The sequence below is a fragment of the Notamacropus eugenii genome, chromosome 2 (genome assembly GCF_028372415.1).
Source record: "Notamacropus eugenii isolate mMacEug1 chromosome 2, mMacEug1.pri_v2, whole genome shotgun sequence".
NCBI classification, from domain to species: Eukaryota; Metazoa; Chordata; class Mammalia; order Diprotodontia; family Macropodidae; genus Notamacropus; species Notamacropus eugenii.
Genome location: NC_092873.1, coordinates 465,677,529 through 465,695,382, shown reverse-complemented (window position 1 = coordinate 465,695,382; position 17,854 = coordinate 465,677,529). Strand labels below are relative to the sequence as shown.

Below are 17,854 nucleotides of genomic sequence, written 5' to 3'. Positions count from 1 at the left end.
ACAGCATAGTGAATAGAGGATTAGCCTTGGAGTCAGAAGTCATGAGTTCCAATCCTGTCTCTCATATGTATTAGTGATACCTGAGACAACGAGTCAGTTTACCTCTCAGTATGCCTGGAAACTCTCTAAGAATATAAATTACAGATGAGCTTCTAATTTACATCTGTGGACAGTATTTTCACACAAGAAATTACCCACACTTATTAATTACCTCTGCCAAAAGTCTTATGAAATATAAACATTTAAATAAAAAAAGCAAATGAAATATACAAATAACAAGGAATAGAACAATTATGGTTTGCAAAAAAATGTTTTTATCTCCTAGAATAAAATGCATATATTTGATAGTTATTTTCAAAGGTCTTTCAATACTTCAAGGATCTGTGGTTCTATCCACTGATGCAGCTTGGAACTTGTTCCATGCTTTACTAGGCAGTTTATTGAATTGATGCGATTTAAAAATCATTGCCCAGTAACCAAACCCTTGATGGCTCTCTGAAACTGTCAGTGTCTGTCATTGGGCTTATACTTGAAGCTTTTTCAAAATGATGAATCCTAGAAAAGCACTGTCACTGCATTTGGGAGCTCAGAGTTATCTCCACACCATTAGTAAAGTTTTGGAGTAGGTCTTTAGGGGAATTATATACAATTACTAGTCCAAAATGCCTAATACTATGCCTGTAGTGGAGATATACCTCATAATCACTATTTCATGACCTCCTGGCTTCCATTTGCCATTCTATTACTATATAGATGTGAGTTTGCTGAAGTAACATCCTAAGTTTGGATCAGAAAGTTTTTAACAAAAGGATATGAAATAAAGTACTTTCATTATCTGTTCTGAATTAACCCAGATCTAGACAACTCCAGCTATGCACCCACGTATCTCCATATATAGGGTTAGTAGTGGGTCTAATAGTTTTTGAACACTTGGGATGTTAATATAGGTTCCTAACATCTTTATTGTAGAAGAGACCGAGGGGACAACTTTGAAGGAGGAAAGCATGTTGATCCTCTCCCTTTGGCAGTGTGTGGGCCTGGAGCTCCGTGTGGAGACGAGAGGGGAAGAGGCAGCTCTACTGTAACACAAGACTGGTGGAAATGTACCGCATTCTCCTCAAGGTAAAAGCTTCCCCTGCTTGTTAGGACAAATCGGGTATGCCTTTCTTCTAGGCAACTATCTAGAGCTGCTCTCCCTGTGCTAGGAGTGGTGAATAAGGTGGTATCAGTTTTTGTACAAGAAACAGATTTAGTCCCTTGCCCATTGTTGATAAATTCAGAGGTGTTCTGTGCTTTGGGATCTCAGTGTTTGCTCCATGACGGCAACTGGAGCTGTTACAGTTTTACTTTTGTTCTTCTCTACTCTCCCTTCCAGGAGACTGCTTTCTTTATTATGGGTCTTCTCTGTGGCTAGTCATCAATGTTAATTTTTACTCTTTATCCAGGTGGGCTATTGCTGCTACCTTCTTGCCTTTTTCTTCCTCTCTCTCATTTCCTTTCTATCACTCCATCATGTCTTGTGGATTAACATTTAGGTTAGGATCCTCTAGTTTATGATTTTGCCCAATTCCTTCCTAGTATCTCTAATATGTTGGGTTCAAAGTTTTCTACTTTTGCATGAGTGTGTGTGTGTGTGTGTGTGTGTGTATGCTGCTGCCTTTTTACTGGGATAAGTCCCTTTTGTGACCATGATCTCACAAAGTTCAAATTTGGTTTTCTTCTTTTTTTAGCTTCTTCCTCCATCTAGTCTATTTTCTTTGTCCTAACTTGATGTGCTAAAGAATTCTCTATCTTCTGAGTGGATCATGTCAAATCTATATTCCTTTTATCGAGGATCAAAGAAAACCCTTATGAATCAGTTCCAGTTCTTCCACAATTTGCCTATCATGCCTGCTTTCAACCCAGTAACAATATGTTGTCCAGAAAATTTTAGACTCACAACAAAGAATGAGTTTGACAGAAAACATCCATACATCTATGCGCTAAGGCACTGGGGATGTACAAAGACAAAAGTGAAATAGCTCCTTCTTTCCAGAAGTGCACATTCTACTGAAACGTGTACATATGTAAGTACATAAAGTGTACAGGATAAGCACAAAGTAATTTGGGGGGAGGGTGGGAGAAGGTTATAACAGCTAAAAAAATCCAGAAAGGCACCAGGCAGTCTCAGTCAACAAGAATTTATTCATGCAGAAGGAAGTGATTGCACAGGACTTTCAAGGAATCCAGAATTCTAAGAATCAAGGATGAAGAGGGTATCCATCCATTCCCAGCATGAGGGATAGCCAGTGCAAAGGCATGGAGACAGGAGATGAAATCCCACTTTTGGGAAACAATAAGGAGGCCGGTTTTGCTGAACATAGGATGTCATTCAGTCAAATGGCATTTATTTTGTAAATATATTTTATTTATTTCATCAAATACTTCCCAACTACATGTAAACATTTTAAACATAATTTTTAAAAATCTTGAGTACCAAATTCTCTCCCTTTCCTTTCTTCTCTTGAAAAAGGCAAGCAATTTTATATCAGTTGTACCTGTGAACTCATGCAAAATGTATTTCCATATTAGTCATGTTGCAAAAGAAAACACAGCCCGAAAGGAAAACAAGGAAAAGAGAATAAAAAAAGTAACTCAGAGTTCATCAGTTTTCTCTCTGGAGGTAGATAACATTTTTCATGATGGATTTTTTTTGGATTTGTCTTGAATTATGGTCTAAATCAGAGTAGCTAAGTCTGTCACAGTTGATCATCCTTATAATATTGTTTTACTGTATACAGTCTTCTCTTCATTGTGTTCACTTCATTTTGCATGAATTCATATGTCTTGCTCATCATTTCTTATACTACAATAGTATTCTGTCATAAAATCATATATCACCACTTGTTTAGCCTTCCCCAAATAATGGGCATCTCTTTGCTTTCCAATTATTTGCCACCACAAAAAGAGTTGTTATAAATATTTTTGTACAAATAGGTCCTTTTTCCTTTTTTTAAAATATCTTTGGGAAATAGATCTAGTACTGCTACTGCTGCAGTTTCATAACTCACTGGGCATGGTTCCAAATTGTTCTCCAAAATATTTGGACTAGTTTACAACTCCACCAACAGCGCATCAATGTCCCAATTTTCCCATATCCCCTCCGGCATCAAATGGCATTTATTAAGGGCCTACTATGTGCCAGGTATAGTGGTAAGTGATGGGGATATTAAAAAAAAGTAGTCCTTATTCTCAAGGAGATAATGGTGGAAACAACATACGAACAACTGTGACACACAAGCTATATACATACATGATGGGATAATTGACAAGGAAAACATGGGAAATAAGGGGGAATTGGGAAAGAGTTAGAAGAGATTTTAGAAGGGCCTTGAAGGAGTCAGGGAAGCCAGTGGTCAGAGAGGATGAGGGAGGGATTTCCATGCCTTTGCTGTAGCTGTCCCTCATGCCTGAGAAGCTTCGTCCTTTCACCTCTGCCTGTTGGTTTTCCTAGCTTCCCTCAAGAGGCAACTCAAATCCTACCCTCTGGAAAACAAAAGGTGGAGATGAGGAAGGAGGGAAGTCTAGGTATGGAGAATGTCTAGTGAAAATGTTTGGAGTCAATATATTGAGTAAGAGTCATTGAAGTCCAGTGGCAAGACAAAAGTCAGGATGATTGGAGATGGCTATGGATGACCTTGGTGTTTTTGATATCTGGCCAAACTCTAAGTGCTCCAGAGTACCAGCTTCAGCTGCCTTTGTGGCCATTGGAACAAACTTCTCATCTACCCATTCTACCAGGGGAAGTCTTCACATACTTGGGGTAGATATCCCCTAATTCACTGGCAAGTTTGAGGGCTGCTGGTTACCTTCAACAGCGTATTAGGGAGTGGCTGTTGTGCATACTACAGTTTCTTGGAGCCACAGCTGAGAGTTAAGTGCCAGGTAGACACCAAAGTTGGATGAGTAGTTCGAAAAGAGCTTGGCAAGCTGTCACAACCAAAGGTACTGGTCCTCCTTGAACACCCCAAGGCAGCTAGGTAGTGCAGTGGGGAGAGCACCAGTACAGGAGTCAGGAGGACCTGAGCTCAAATCTCACCTCAGACACTTGACACTCCCTAGCTGTGTGACCTTGGGCAGGTCACTTAACCTCAATTGCCTCATCCTGGGTCACCTCCAGTCATCCTGATGAACATCTGGTAAGTGGATTCAGATGGCTCTGGAGGAGAAGTGAGGCTAGTGACCTGCACAGCCCTCCCTCACTCAAAACAAAGTCAAATGCAAGTCATGTCATCATTTCTCTGATGGCATGGTCTTCTTTGACAATGAAGGTTATTGAGAAATGGTAGTAGAGAGAGAGCCTGTAAATGGCAATGTGGAGCAAGGAATAATCCACTTCTCTTATGATCAGTGAGTTGGTGGTAGGAGTGAAAGTGTAACCTTGCTGGAAAGGGAAGCCAAAGAAGCTGCAGATCAGGAAGGAGCTAGTGAGTGAAAGATGGAAGGAGTGATAAAGGAAAAGGTTTAAGATAAAGTTCAGTTTGTTACCTATGGTGCAGGAATTCCAGAGAGCACAGTAGAAGGGTTGGGTAGCTTTAGAGTGAGAGGTTGGTTGAGTTGGGTTGAAAAGGATATAAATAAAGGAGAAGTCAGTGGGGCATGGAGAATGGGGTTTGCATAATGGCAACTGGAAGTTCAGAATCATGGGATGGGTATGACAGGGAAGAAATACATTAATCATTGAGGAATGAGTTGCAGTAGGTTAACATTGTTCATGGGGGTTTCTTCTCCAGTAGAGTTGTCCTAGAGTATCAGGCAGTTGCAAAGCATGTTGGAGTGGAAGATGGTAGGGCACATGAAGAATGCCTGGACAAAGTCAAGGCAGACCCTGTGGAGCTGCAGGAGACTGTGATAGGAAGCAATGTGTAATAAGCTCAGGAAGGCAGGCTGCAGGCACCTTGTGAAAGGCTGTATATGCCAAACACAGAAGTTTCTATTTTATCCTAGAGACAATCAATTAATCTACAACCATTTATTAAGTATTTACTGTGTGCCACGCTCCTTATCCCTTCCAGGGTAAAATATAAAATCCTCTGTTGGGCATTCAAAGCCTTTTGTAACCCAGCCCCCTCTTAATTTTCCATTCTTCCCCTCCACCTCCCCATACACTCTGTGACCAGTGACACTGGTGTCTTAGCTTTCTGTTAAACAAGATACTATATTTCCTAACTCCAGTAATTTTCAGTGGTTACTCTTCATGTCTGGAGTTCTTTCTTTCCACCTCTCTGCCTCTTGGCTTCCTTCAAGTCCCAGATAAAAATCTTCTCCATAGGAAGCTTTTCCTAATCCCTATTAATTCTAATGTATTTTTAATATTTTATTATTCATATTATGTTATATATAACACAATATTAACATTTTAATATTTTCAATTTATCCTGTATATAGCTTGTTTGTACAGAGTTGTTTGCATATTGTCTCTTGCATTAGATTGAGCTCCTTGACAACAAGGAGTGTTTTTTGCTTTTCTTTGTATTCCCAGCACAAGGCTTGGAATATAGTCGGCACTTGAAAAATGTTTTTTGACTAAGTACTCAGAAAGGCAAAAACATACTCCTTGACTTCAGCAAGCTCAGATTCTTATGAAGAAAGTACAAAACCATTGGAGTTTCTTGAGCAGGTCCTTGATATATGGTCAGACTGTGCATCAGGAATATCACTTTGACGGCTGTGTGGAGGGACATGCATAAAGGTTTTGCGAACAATTTGGGACCTATTGTAATAATCCAATAAAAACGTAATAATCTAAAATCAAAAAAATGATACCAGCCTTAACTAAAAGAGAGGCTATGTGAGTAAGGAAATTGAGTGAAAGGATTTAAAAAGGTAAAACTGATAACATTTAGCACCTAATTGGATATGGGTGGTGAAGCAGGGGATGATTTTGAGGTTGTAAACCTGGGTTAAGATAAGATGGTAGGGTTGTCAGTAGAAAAAGGAAACTAGCAAAATAGGTAAACTTTTGAGGTTCAACTCAAGCATTTTGGACATGTTTAGCTTCAGATACCTATTGTACATACAGCTGGAAATGTTTAATAGGTTAGGTGGTGGTAAAGGACTGGGGCTCAGTCTGTAGAAGATACATTCGCTTATTTATGAATTTATAGATTCCCTTCCCCCCATCATTCTGTGTGGGCTGCTGCCTACAGGTTGTATACCCCACTGGCTCAGTAGCTCAAGCACTGGACTTGGAATCAGGAAATCCCGGTTTGGAACCCTCCCTTAATCAGTTAATAAGTATTTATTAAATGCCACCATATGCCACACACTGTGATAAACACTGGGTATGCAAAAAGAGGCAAAAGAGAGTCATTACTCACAAAAAGCTCCTAATAGAATGGGCGGGACAATGAGCAAATAAATATGTACAAACAAACGATATACAGGATAAATAGGAAACAACAGGGGAAGGCACTAGAATTAAAAGGGGTTGGGAAAGGCTGCCTGTAGAAGATGGGATTTTTGGTTAGGACTAGAAGGAAGCCAGTGAAGCCAGGGGGTGAAGATGAGGGGGAGGAGCATTCTAGTTATGGGAGACAGCCAAAGAAAATATCCGGAGCTGAGAGATGTAACAACAAAGAGGCCAGTATCACTGGGTCAGAGTGTATGTGTGTGTTGGGGGTATACAGTATAAGAAGCCTGGAAAGGAGGGGTAGGGCTAAGTCTTGAAGAGCTTTGAATTCCAGATGGAGAGAATTTTGTTTATGATTCTGGAGGCAATGGGGAGCCAATGGGGTTTATTGAGTAGGGAATGACACAGCCAGATCTGACCTTTAGGAAAATCATTTCAGTGGCTGAATAGAGGATAGACTGGAGTTCGGAGAGACTTAAGGTAGGCAAACTCCCCTCTCCTTCCCCCATAAGGCTACTGCAACAGTCCAGGTGTAAGTTACCGCACCAGAGTGATGGCAGTATCAGAGAAACTAGGAGGCTTACTGGAGAGATGCTGCGAAGATGAAATCAACAAGCCTTTCCAACAGACTGGATATGGGGCGGGAGAGATGGTGAGGAATCCAGGACAACTCTTAGGTTTCAAGTTGGGGGGACTGGGAAGATGGTGGTGCACTCAACAATAATAGGGAAGGTTTGGGGAAACGACTGTGTGCAGTTGTGGATATGCTGAGTTTAAGATATCTACTGAACATCCAGTTTGGGATATCTGAAAGGCAGTTGGAGATGTGAACAGGAAGTCGGCAGACAGGGTTAGGGCAGGAGAGAGAGATTTGAGAAGTATCAGCATAGAGATGACAGTTAAATCCATGGGAGCTAATGAGGTCAGCAAGTAAAATAGTATAGAAGGAGAACAGAAGAGGTCCTAAGATAGAACCCTGAGGAACCACCTTTACAATGTGTGATCTGGAAGAGGATTCAGCGAAGGGGGCAGAGAAGAAGCATTGAGATACGTAGGAAAAGAACTAGGACAAAAGTGGTGCCCCAAAAACCTAGAGAAGGTGTCAAGGAGAAGAGGTGTCAAAGGCTGCAGAAGGGATGTTAGGTGGCAAGGGCGCTTCTTCTCTTCCTACTCCCGACTTATGTCAAGTTGATTTTGAGTTCTTGGGGGCTGGAATTCCACAACAGCAGCAGAACGCCTACCACCCTCCTAGCCCGCGTGTGGCAGTCCTTGGAAGGATCAAACACAGGATGGCAAAATCGCGGATGAGGGCTACGGGGAGTGGAATGAACTTTGGGAGAGACCGCAGGCTATCTAGCGTAACTCCTTTCCTTCTACAGATGGGGAAACTGAACTCCAGAAAGGTTACAAGGAGCAAGAGGGCGGGGACTCAACCTTGTATCTCTCTCCCTGGTGCATCCCTTGGTCAGTAAGTAAACACCGTCGCCGCCGCTCCTTTAAATCTGGTCAGTTTCAGTTTTGTGGTTTCCCGGCTTCCCAATCCCGGCGCAAAGCTGTCTCCCGGCCCCCCAGGGTGAAACGTGCAGGAGCCGGAGAGGCAGCCACTAACTACGTAGCACTCGGACGCCGACGGGATTTGGACTCGACTTTCTCAGTGTTCAAACTGCAGCCACGCCTAACATGAGGTCCGGGAACTCCCTCCGCGCCGCCGGCCCTCACTTTTCGGCCACACTCATCATGGCCGTCGCGGAAAGTTGCGGCTGGCGCAGAGTCTCGGGGCAGTCCTCGCGAGGTTTCCGGGGCCGGGACCGCTCCCGCCCTGCCTCGCGCCTGCAGCCTCCGCCGCCGTTGCCGCCGCCTCCGCCGCCGCCGTCGCCGCCGCAGCTCCTCCTCCGTGTCAGTTGTTGGTCCGTAATGGCGACCGAGCTGCCGCCGCCGCCTCCGCCGCTCCTGCCGCCGCCGAAGTGACTCTCCCGGCGGGAGGAGCGGAGCCGGGCCAGCGCCAGAGGAAGTCCGGGCGAGCCGTAGCGCCGGGGGCCGCGCTGTCGTGGGAGGGGAAGCCAGCTCCTCCGTCGTCTGCGTCTGTCCCTCCCCGCCGGCCGGCGGGTCGAGGAGGGAGCCGGTGCCAGGCCGGGCCGGGTCGGCCGCTCGTCCCGGCCTAGCGGAAAGGCCGGGCGGGGGCGTCGTCGCTGCTCCGTCCGCCCGGCCCCGCGGGATGAGCCGGCGCAGCCGGGGCCGGAGGCGACACTCTCAGGTGAGCGCGGGAGGGCGAGGAGGGGGCGCGGGGTGGAACCGAGGCCGCGAGTCGGGGCCGGGGCGGGGCCGGGAGCCCGGCTGGCTTCGGGACCGACCCCTGTCCGTCAGCTGGCTGACCCGTGGAGCCCCGAGCGGAGCGGGGCACCTGCCGGGGGCCCGCGGCCCGCGTCCTTCTCTTGAGAAACTCCCGCAGTGGCCAGCCGGTCCCTGGGGCTGACCGCACGTCCTGGTGGAGGCCTGGCAGCTGCCGGACGGGCGCTCACAGTGGTGCAGCCCGGGCTCTCGTCAGTCCCTGGCACGGGTAGGCAGCGGGGCTGGACAGCTTCGCGGACCGGGGGCCTTGGGCCGGGCGCTCTCCCCACTGCGGATGAAGTAGGAGTGTGGTGGAGCGGCGATCCTTGAGAGCCGGAGCTGTGGCCACCTCTGTACACCCAGCATTTGTTTAGCGCCGGGCCTGCCACCTAGTAGACCCGTCAGTCCATTAACTGTCAACAATCCGAAAACATTTGTTGTGCCAGGGAGTGCCAGCTGACTTGGCTTGTTGGACGCTATTTCCCTCCCCCCCTCCCACTTTTTTAAAACTTCTTTTTACTTTACTTGGCCCATAGCTGGCAATTAATAACTGCTTGTTGATTGACTGACTTCCTTAATTTTAAGTCCGGAGAAGACTTACGGTTACGTTTGGAGATTGAGATAATGTTACTTTTCTGCATTTTAAAATTTCGCTGAGGATTGTATCTTTAGACATTAGGTAACAATCTGAACACCCCTATGAAAACAGTAATAAAATAGACCTTTTTTGAATGCCTTTGTAGTTAAAACGTTTTGAACAAAATGGCATTATACTGCTAATTAACAAGGAAACCCGATTTGATATGTTTTTATCGTTGCTTCAAACCTATGCTTTTTTCTGACACTTTTATTCTGATACTCATGATGTTCAAATCTTACTTGTAATCAAACAAAACTGAACAACTAAGTTTTCTTTGCATTCAAATTATAGTATGTAAGGCAGAAAATGAGATTTTTTTTTTGCAGACGTTGCTTAGTGCACTTCCAGGCACATAGTAGGTGCTTAAGAAATGCTTCTTGACTTAACATCAACAAAAAAATAAACTTCTGTGTAAGGCTGTCCTGTGGACAATACCAGGACTCAGTTTATTAGTATAGAAAGAAGAAGTTTACTCACTTTGGTGTCAGTTCATTTTAATAGAAGAATATAAAATATATTTATCTCTTGCCTCAAAAATAATTATTATGATTGTGCTTTCTATACAAGTAGATTTCCTTCTGATATTTCACATGATTTTAGACTTAAAAAAAATACTCATATTTTTGTATGGCGGGATGGCTTTTAAGAGTAGGAATGATATTTTTATCTTTTTCCAATATGTAATAATTCTGTGTTCTTAGTAACCTAATGTAGGAATCTAATGAGGTAAATCACCTACCCTCTGATAAATTTTATATTATGTGCGATTAGTCTATGACTAATTTGAGAATTAATTTCTATAATTTTTATTCACAATTGCTTGTGAGCATTATTGATGGATTGTTTTTTAGGAGTTGATGGTCTAGTAGTTTAAGGCAGTGTTTCCCAAACTGTGTCTTGGGGAACCTGGTGTTCTTTGAGGTATGAATAGGGGTTCACAGAAAAAGTTGGGAGGGACTTCAATGCCTCTTCAGTCCAAACAGTATCTGAAAAAGAAACCCCTCTTTTCATGAGAATTTTGATTTTATTGATAGTTCTCTGAAATATGAAATTGTGTCAAAATTATGTTAAGCAATTTTTTATTATTAAAGTAGGATTAATTTTCATTCAAAAATGTACTTACTACTTTTTTAATATTCCTGTGTCAGTATTTGTATATTTTGTCGACAGTTTGAGCCCACGAGTATTTCAAGTCCAGATTACTTTGGGGAATGATGATCTAAGTTTTCTGCATTTTCTTTTTCCTTTGTTCATCAGTTTTTGTTGTTTGTTTTTTTGACTTTGCTTCTCCATCACAATACTGGCAGAAAGAGAGGGTCTAATGAAAACTAATCAAGTTTACTGCTTATTAGTTCTTTAGAAGATTTGATGGGGTAGGAAGTTGAAGCTTTTGACTGAATTAAATGGTATTCTTTGGGGACAACTTAAAAGAGTCAACATATATTTAGCCTCTGTTATTTGCAAGATACTGTATTAGACTGGAGAAGAGAGAGGGTTGTTAGTATAAAGATGAGTAAGGTAATCCAGTCTTAAAAAGTTTATAACCTGAAAGTTTGGTAAGGGAGGACAAGTACATAGTTAGAATGTGATTGCATTGTACAAAATGTTATGGAAAATAACATAAAAATAAACAAAATCCTATGACAAAATGTTAAGAGGGAGAAATCAAATCTCATAGAAACTATACTTTTCATTATGTTTTCACATACTTTTTTTCATTTGACTCAATAATTTTGTGAGGTAAGCAGGGATGTTTTTTTCAGTTGAGGAAATAAAGACACAAGAAAGTTCAGCACATCCATTGACATTCCAGTTTTCCAATAGTACAAATTATCAAGAGCTGGATGAGAGGAAGGTGGTCTGCACCTGTGATTTCATCTACCATCAGAAATCTTTTAGTGTAGGAAAAGGGGTGGAATATGTACCCAAATAACTGTGTTTCATATTAAGAGCATTATTTTCATAGTCTCTCTTGAGCAGTCTTGAAGGTTGTAAATAGACATGAAATGGAGATGAGAGAGAGCAGAATGAGATTGGGAAACAGGAAAGTAGTCCAGTTTGCCCAGAGTATAGAGTATGTAAAAGGGAATATGATGAAATGAGGCTGGAATGCTAGGCTGGATCAGGTTTTTATTTTATTGAGGAGGTAACGAGAATCACTTGAGGTTTTGTGAGATTTCTTTGGCATTCTGAAGGATGGCTTAGAAATAGGGAGAGACTCAGACCAGAAAACTATTTAAGACATTAGTTCACTCTTCCTGCTAAGAAATGAAAGGTTTTAATAATTACTAATGATAATACATTTCTACAATGCTTTCAGGTTATAAATGCTTATCATAATTTTATAGGTGAGGAAGCTAAAACCCAGAGACTGTGACTTGTCTGACTCGTCACGTAGCTACCAAGTGTCAGACTTGGGATTCAAACTCTGGTTTCCTGACTCTCTATCTAGTGCCCTTGTTTACTGTACTATAGTCCCTGAAATAGGGTAACATTCTCTTTTATATACTAATAATATGTCAAAAAGTTTTGCTTAAATGTGAAGTTAGGCCGTAACATCAGCAACATTAACTAAAAAGTCATAGACTTTTGGTTAGGTTGTTGTTTAGAAAACACAAATCTAATGAAATTTAACTGTACCCAATGATAATCGTAGCCATAATAATAATAATAGCCCACATTCTTATGGCTTTAAATAGTTTACAGAAGTTTATTTCATAACCACTCAGGGATATATAGGTAGTTGTGAATTTTATTTTTCCCATTTTATAGATGAGGAAACAGGCCTCCAAATTAAGTGAATTAACCTGTGCCTGGACTGGAACCTTGGTCATCTGGTTTCAAAGTCTAGTGCCCTGAATTACTGCAATATTTATTTGATTGATTCCATTCCTCAAATGTCTTCCTTCTGCACTCTGTTCTCCTTATAGCTGATAAAGTGATGGTCCTAAAGCACAGGTTTGACTTTGTTACTACCCTATTCCAAAAGCTTCAGTGGCTCACTGTCGCCTCCAGGATAAAATACAAATGGCATTTAAAGCCATTCACAATCTGGCTTCAGCCAGATTTTTACATTTTCATAATTAATTTTTATTACTCCTTTTCACTGCTTCTGCCTAGCTCTAGCCAAGTTGGCCTATTTGCTGTGCCTCATCTCCTATCTCTGGGTCTTTGCATAGACTGTCTCCTATGCTTTAAATGTACTCTCTTCATCTCTACCTCTTAAAACCCCTAGCTTCCTTCAAAGCTCAGGTCATATTGCCACCTCCTACATGAATTCTTTTCTGATCACTTTTCCTCATTATCTTGTATTGATTTTGTATTTATTCATGTGGGTCCATGTAATTTTTCCCAATAGATTGTAAACTCCGTGAGAAAGGGCAGAGATTATTTCATTTTTATCTTTGTATCCCTAGTGACTAGTATAGTTCTTGTCCCATAGTAGGTACATGAATAAAGATTGATTGATCAGGCTTCCCACTACAGCCTACAACTATGATGAGAAAATGTCCTAGTTCTGTTGTTGGAGACAAATTATAAGAATTAATTGCTTTTTTCTCAAAGATAATTCTTATTAAAGTTGTATTATCATAGATAACCTTAAGAGATTATGGTGTCAAAAAATTGTTTCGGCTTGGAATTTAGTGACTTTTTGCACATTAGCTTAATTTTTCTAACAGAATTCTCAGGCTAATGTTAATAACTGGTTTGCATTTCTCCCTGAGTACATAGCAACTTTTGGTAGGGTTTATCTTGTAGAAGTATGTTTAAATGTGTCTGGAAAGCCAATTGAAGATGAAAAATTTGCTCCAGAAAATCTACATATGGTTAATTGTGATGTATTTGTTTTGATGATAGTCACTCTAACATGATAAAAAGTGAACTTAACTTAATCCTACTGTGTCACTGGGCATAACATTATAGTATCTGTAAATCACTTCCTCTTAGTCACAGAATTATAGAAGTATAGAGCTGAAAGGGATCTTAAAGATGATCTTATTGAACCTCTTTGTATTACAGACAAGGAATTCAAGACTCAGGAGAGGTTAAAATGATTTGACCAAGGATAAGAAAATGTCATTGGGTTCCAGAACCCTGTTTTACTAGGTCCCATTTCAGTTCTGTTCCCTCTGTGCTACAGATCTATATTTGATCTGTCAGACTGATTCAAGTGTGACTCTTAGCTTGGGAATAGTGGAGATCCTGTCTGTTGGGAGATTATTATGTCTGTCAATTTTGGTACCTAAAAGATGGGAAAAGTAGTGGTGATCTCTTGAAATTTTCACCAGTTAAGAAGTATTAGACTGGCTAGTAAGTCAAATGACAGCTTATACTTCATTAAAAAAAATCATTCCATCACATGTACATCATATGTACAAATACATGCATGTACCAGGAACTTGGCCAGGCCCTAGTGATAAAAATACAAAAATTAAATAGCCCCTGCCCTTAAATAGCACACTTCTATTGGAGGAAACAATAGCTACAACTATAAGTAAACTAAATATCTATGAAAAGTAAATACTAAGGAATTTTTTTTTTTTGAAAAGGAATAGTAATTGAGGGGAGGAGATCAGGGATGGGCCTTGCCTAGGAGATGACTTTGAAGGAAGCTAGAGATTTTAAGAGGTAGAAGTGAAAAGATAATGTATTCCTGTCCAGGTGGACAACTTGTGTAAAGGTATGAAGACTATAGGTAAATATCCTACAAGGGAAACAGCAAATAAATCAGTTTGTTTGGAATGGAGAATCTGTGGAGTTATGTGTAATGAACCTAAAAAAGATAGGGTGTGGAGGCAGTTGTGAAGGGCTTTAAATGCCAAACAGAGTTTGTATTTTTTCTTAGTGGCAATAGGAAGCCACTGGAACTTGGTGAGCAAGAGAATATTAATGGAGGAGTTTTGTATTTTTTTAAAATAAGAATTCTGTTTTTTTCTTAATTAAAAAACATGCCTTGAAATTAATTGCTATTTTTTTTGGTTGCACTTCTAATGTGTAGCCAAGTGAGGCTATGGAATACTGAAAATGTATGCATATCTGTGTTTGAACAGAATTTGAACTTTAAAATAAAAGGCACTTAATGTCCTGGGGGAAGAAAGAAATATTGTTTTGGCAGCTGTATGGAGGACCCAATAGAGAGGAGACCAGATAGAGACTGGGAAATAACTTACCAGACTTTTGCAGTTATCCAGACAAGAGATAAAAAGAGAGATGTTCTGGAGTAAAATCTTGTAGACTCAGTAGCTGATTGGATAGGTAAGGGATACGAGTTAAGAATCCAAGATTTTGAACCTAGGTTATTGGAAAGATGGTGGTACCTTACATGGAAGATAGGGAGGTTATGGAGAGAGGGGGGAAAACTGCGGAGGAGGGAAGATAAATTTTATTTTGGATATGTTGAGTTTTACATGCTTATGGGATATCTAGCTAGAAATGGGGCCAGTTGGGATGAGAATTCAGGAGAGAGATATATAGATATACCTGGATGTATAGATCTGGGAGTCACTTAGATAGAACTCATGAAACCTGATGAGATTGCTGAAAGAAGAAAAAAATGAAGGCTAAGGAACAGAGACTTAGGGCACAGCTAGAGATAGGGAGCAGGACATAGATGTTGATTCAGAAAGGGAAATTAAGGAGTGGTCAGAGTGGTAGAAGAAACAGCAGAGAGCAGTGAAGACCTACGAAGGAAGAATCTGGTATCATGGTGCAGAGAGATCTCAATTAGAGAGTAAAAGTTAGAATAAGAAAATAAAAAAAATTAAAGATGGAGAAAACTAAAAGAGTGTGCTAACTAGTAGTTTTACTCATCATATTGTTCAAAATTATTTCATGTGACAGATATATCTTATATTTGAAATCCAATAATCTGTTCTCAAAGGTGTTGCCTAAATTGCTTTAGGAAAAAAAATGAGTTAATATGCTCAGGTTTTAAAGTTAATTTATGCATCACTCCAAGACTTCAGTACTCCCCATAAATTATGGTATACCCTCCAGTGGTGCATATGGAAACCTATTCTCCCCCTATATACCTTCTTAGTCTATTTGATTTTTCTCATAAATCCTCCACTGGAGAAATTTCTCTTAGATCAAGGATTTTTAATCTAGAGTCTGTAAATTCAAAGAAAAAATTGATAACTGTATTTCAGTATCATTGGTATCCTTTATAATCTTATGCTTGTTATGTATTTAAAAATATTATTCTGAGAAGAGGTTCATGGATTTTACCATATTGTCAAAGAGGATCCATAATAGGAAAAAGTTTAAGAATCTCTGTGCAAGATCTTGGTGGGTATCACTGAAGTATGGGAGTTGCCCAGCTGTTATCCTTTTGTACCTACTACATGACGAATTTACCTGTCATGTGTTATCCCAAGATTGTTTCCTTTACAGTACCACTAGTATAGCTATGGCTCACTATACCTAATAATAGATACCTTCCTTAAAATAATGTATAATCTACATTTTGTATATTATGTCCTTTAAAATACACTAGGGAGAAATAATTATTTAAAGGAAATACTTTTAGAAGGGAAGAAACTTTATAAAAGAATAGTCAGGTCATAAATTTTTGGTTTAAAAAATTTCGGTTTTGGTAAATTAAGTTTTCTTAAAACAAGAAACACATGTAGTTTTTGTTCATTTTAGTTGTGTACTTGTAGGACACCACCCCTCTCCCCCAGTTAGAGTTAAAAATTTTAAAAACTTATACTTTAAAATCAAGTAAGGGAGTCACATTTGTAAATAATGTCTTTGTCTGAAAAAAATAATTGGCTGCATTCATGATTGCTGTATCTAAATGTATATAATGCAACATTTAATATTTCATTGTAGAAAAGTTTTCTGTTTCAGGGTTGATAGTTATTTAAGCATTAGCATTTATAGACATTGACAATTTATTCTTTAACTACATGTGACAGAGTGGGAAATTTTTCATCTGGAAATTTTTAGTATATTTGTATAGGATAAATTCTTGACTTGCACTTGTGAGTTTAGATTCTTAGTATAATTGGGAAAATGTCAGCATTTAATCTAAATAAAATTAGCTTTTCTTTCATAAGTAGTTTTTAGCAAGTGAGGTTTGGATATGGAAAACAGCTTTTATGCATAAATTTTAGTATTTCAAAACCAAACTAAGTTACTGAGATGTGGAAATAAGAGGATGATAGTTTGGAACTGGTCCCTTAAGCATTAACTCAGGAGCAGGAACTGAACAATTAACTAACATTTAAGTGCCGGCTGTGTACTGGGGGTAGGGGAGGAGGAGGGAGGGAGATACTAAGAAAAAAAATGAAGTGATCTCTCTCTGCCCACAAGAAGCTTATAATCTCTGGGGGAAAACAACGTGTGCATATATAAGTACAGTCATTCTTCAACTTTTATGGAGGAAATGTTCCAAGAAAACATCTTGAAAGTCAAAAACGGGAATGTTGATACATTGAACCCATGGGAAATAAGGAGTTAGATTCCTGCAGCCACCAAAAACAGTAATCTTTTGCTGGAGATCACTGAAAATGCACTTTTCTGCATAGTTCTTTATAAAAAAACATTAAATCTGATATTATGCACATTTTTCCTAACGCAGTAACTATGAAATAACTCATAAAATACAGTACACAAAAAAATTAGCACTATGCAAAACATTTTTTCACTAGTAATTCCCTAGAATTCTGTGACCTTTTGTGCTAACTCCTCAATTAAAAAAAAAAATCTTTTTAAAATTTCAAACATTATTCACTTTTTTTAACACATGAAATTCATAGTACCATAAATACTGAACAACAAATAAAATTCTTAAAAGTAAAGCAATTTTTAAAATTGATTTGTTTTCAGTTTTCTACAATCACTTCCATAAGTCTTAGATTTTCTCCCCCTCCCTTCCCCCTCCTTCCCCAAGATGGTTTCTATACATACATTCTTATTAAGCACATTTTCACATGAGTCATGTTGTATAGAGGAATTAAAATGAATGGGGGAAATCATGAGAAAAAACAAACCAAAACAAAACATACACAACACAAGAAAAATAATCTGCTTCATTCTGCATTCCAATTCCATAGTTCTTTTTCTGGATGCGGATGGCATTTTGCCTCAAGAGTCATTTGGGAGTGTTTTAGGTCCTTTCATTACTGTGAGGGGCTAAGTCTACCAGAAAAATTCCTCTGGTTCTGCTTATTTCACTCAGCATCAGTTCATATAAGTCCTTCCAGGCCTCTCTGAAGTCTTCCAGTTCATCATTTCTTATAGCACAATAAAAACTTAAACAATTTGCAACCTGAATCTGGCTTTCTACTGTATCAAATGGCTATATGAGAGTGTGGTACTGTGTGTTATACTGCTGTGAACCTCTTTACCTTGGTTGCCCTCTGAAAACCAAGGGAGAAGTTGCTGAGAGTTTAGTTTGCTCTCTGTTGTCAGAAGAGGTCTTGCATCACTTTAGAGCCCAAAGGGGCATGATTGCAACATAAAACTTGAGTTTTAAAGGCAGAAACAAT

The 17,854-nt window shown here is 39.9% G+C and overlaps 1 protein-coding gene across 5 annotated transcripts in view; it reads left to right on the top strand.

Annotated features, from left to right (window-relative positions):
- Positions 1-8,119: 8,119 nt before the first annotated feature.
- Positions 8,120-17,854, top strand: part of CEP350 (centrosomal protein 350) — a 142,700-nt gene continuing 132,965 nt past the window's right edge. For 3 of the 5 annotated variants that reach the window (XM_072648496.1, XM_072648497.1, XM_072648494.1), the window contains exon 1: positions 8,183-8,645. The gene's annotated coding sequence lies outside the window, so the exon portion shown is untranslated. Of the gene's footprint in view, positions 8,646-17,854 lie in introns of all 5 variants that reach the window. The other 2 variants (XM_072648498.1, XM_072648495.1) reach the window with 1 other exon arrangement.